Source organism: Pteropus vampyrus, unplaced genomic scaffold (assembly GCF_000151845.1).
Source record: "Pteropus vampyrus isolate Shadow unplaced genomic scaffold, Pvam_2.0 Scaffold219, whole genome shotgun sequence".
Lineage (NCBI taxonomy): Eukaryota > Metazoa > Chordata > Mammalia > Chiroptera > Pteropodidae > Pteropus > Pteropus vampyrus.
This window is the reverse complement of record NW_011889000.1, coordinates 949,892-953,123: the sequence shown is the minus strand read 5'-3', so window position 1 is coordinate 953,123 and position 3,232 is coordinate 949,892. Positions and strand designations below refer to the sequence as shown.

The window sequence follows — 3,232 nt, the reverse complement described above, 5'->3', positions numbered from 1 at the left end:
TTACTCATTTTAGATCACAGTACTATTAACTCATAGCCAATTTTTTCCTCAGATATTTTTCAGAAAAATTTTTTCAAACCAGGTACGTAAAAGGAGCTTTAAAAGGATGATGCTAAGATTTTATTTGCTAAAAATCATATAGCTGAAAATTGTAGTGACTTTTGGCAAGATTTCTTAAATGTAACACATAAAGCATGGACTAGTTTTAAAAATCATGAAATTGTACTTTATAGAAATTAAAAACTTTTCAAAAAACAGTTAAAATGAAAATGCTCCTATAGACTGGGAGAAAATATTTACAAAACATACACAAAAATCAATCTAGAATATGTGAAGAACCTATAACTTAGGAAGACAATGCAATTTTTATCTGTTTATTTATTTTTATTTATTTTGTTTTAGGCAAGGCAACCCTTGGTTGACCTCACAGATTGCAAGGACCTTGTCAACTTACAATCCCTTATTTTTTTATTTTTTATTTATTTTTACGCCTACAGCACCTGGTCTTCCTAGGTGGTCTCCCATCTAAGTACTAACCAGGCCCAACCCCGCTTAGCTTCTGAGATCCCACGGGATCGGGCTTGTTCAGTGTGGTATGGCTGTAGACAACAATGCAATTTTTTAAATAAGCAAAAGATTTGAACACTTAATAAGAAAAGATACGAGGGTAGAAAATAAGCGCATGAAAAGATGCTTAACATTAGCAGTCACTAGGGAAATGCAAATCTAAAATAATGAGACACCACTAAACACCTATTAGAATAGTTAAAAGGAAGCTGTTTCAAGTTAAGCATGTTTACCGTATGACCCAGCCATTCCACTCAGGTATCACTCGAGATATGACAGCACACATCCACACACAGACTTTTCCATGAATGTTCATAGCTTTATTTGTAATTTGCAAAAAATTAGAGATAACCATAATGTTCGTCCACAAATGAATGGATGTGTTAAATCCTTATAATTGAGGACTACTCAGCAATAAAAAGAAATGATTGATTCAACAGATGAATTTCAGATTAATCCTGAATGAAAGAAGCCAGGCAAAAAGAGCACATGCTATGTGATTCCATTTATATAAAATGTTAGGAACTGCAAACTAGTAGCAAAGATCCGTGATTGCCTGGGGGACCAGGGTACGGAAGTGGTTTAGAAGGATTACAAAGGGGCTCATGGAAACTTTCCGGTATAGTATGTTTAGTACACTGAAACTGACATTAATTTTTAAATGTCAAATGTTTAAAATTCTGTTAAGCTATTTGGTTTTTGGTAACAAAATGTCAGTTTAAAAGGTACAATGTTCAAGAAGGTAGAAATATCTTTGTGAAATCTCACTTAACAAAATTTCAGTGAAATAGAGAAACTGAATTGTGCAAGGTGACAAGGAAGTCTACTGGAAGTGCATCTAGTCCATATGCCTGTCTCCAGAAACTCTTTCCTGAGTAGCTCAGCAACTTCCCTCCTACTGAATTATTATAATATTTTTTTAGAATTAATGTATTTATCCACTGTTCCATACCAAAGCTTGATAGAAAAAGACTCCTCTGAGTATATATAAATAATAATTCTGAGTATATATAAATAATTCTAGTATGATGTAATAAGTGCTTTAATACAGGTATGAGCAAAGTATAGTTGTGGCACAAAGGACTTTTCATCAGAGGACTTTCTGGAAGTCAAGGGAAAATGGTGTGGCTGGAGCAGAGGGAATTTCGTGAGATAAAGTCAGACAGGTGGTCAGTCCAGGTCACAAAGGGCTTTGTAAGCTAGCTATGGGAAGCCACTGAAGGACTGTAAATAGAATAAGATTTGTGTAATGTAAATATCTTTACCAATATAAATTCCATGAAGATGGGGCTGTTTGTCTCTTTCATGATTGTAGTCCCAGTGCCTGATACATAGTAGCACTCCATTTGTTAAATGAAAGAACTGGTGAGATCTGCATTTTTGAGAGATCACTGACAGCACTATGAATCGAACATACTGAGACTGGAATCAGAAGACCAGTTCAGACATCCTCAAACTGGAATACACATGAAATCAAGACAGCTTGAACTAAGCAGGAACAAAGAAGGGCAGAGAGGAATGAATACATAGCATTTGAGGACTAATTGGAATAAAAGGTGAGGGGGAAGAGCTGCGGAAAAAGAATCAAGACTGATTCCCAAATACCTGGCTTCATTAATTCATTTGAAAGATATCAACTACTAGACACACGAAGTCAAATAAGATATGGGCCCTGCCATCAAGACATTTATAAGGTACTGGAAAAGATATGTGATTAAACCAAGTATGATACTGTGTAAAAGGCACCATGTATGATAGAGGCACATACAGTAACTCATAAGAGGGACAGGGACTTCTAATTAGTTGGAGAGCAGAAGATGCTTTCTGGAGAGTATGGTCATTGGGTTTTGAAGGATGATACATGTTATCTTACAAAGTTAAAGTTTAGGATGTGCTGAATATCTAATGGAGTTATCAGAATAGGAACTGCAACAAATCTAATACTCAAGTCATACGTGGCTTCAGAGGCAAAGCCAAAACCAGAACCTGCATTCTGACTCCCAGGCATCGATCTTTTCACTTTATGCTTGCTATTAATTCATCACATGCTCAATAGGTCAGAAAGGCCTAATGAGATGACTGGTTTAATTCAACATTACTAAATATTGTCAGGTACTGTTTTAGGTGATGAGGATTTAACAGTGAACAAAACAATAAGGTCCTTTGGGTGGCATATATCCTAGTGATTAATCACTGGAAAAAGTCAATTGTGTCCCTCAAAAATTCAAGTCCACTCTTATTTGAAAATAAGGTCTTTGCCAATGTAATTGGTTAAAGCTCTCAACATGAAATCATCCTGGATGAAGGTGGTACCTAAATCCAATCACTTGTACCTTATAAAAGGAGAAGACCCAGAGAGACAGAAGGCAGAAGGCCATGTGAAGACACTGGCAGAGATTGGAGTTATGTGGCCACAAGCCAACTAATACCAGGAGCCACCCAGAAGCTGGAGCACGGGCTGGCTGACACATTGGGTTCAGTCATCTGGCCTCAAGAATAGTGAGAGAATAAACTGTTGTTTTAAGCCACAACAGTTTCTCTGTGGTAATTTGCTACAGCAGCCCTAGGAAATGACTACAATCACATACTTTTTCTGAATAAGTGATACATTAATATAGTTCGAAAATCAAGAATAAAACTGTATACAGTGAAAAGTCCCCTTTCC

General features: G+C 36.3%; 1 pseudogene; it reads right to left on the bottom strand.

Annotated features, from left to right (window-relative positions):
* Positions 1-488: 488 nt before the first annotated feature.
* Positions 489-607, bottom strand: LOC111747363 (annotated as a pseudogene).
* Between the last annotated feature and the right edge of the window lie 2,625 nt (positions 608-3,232).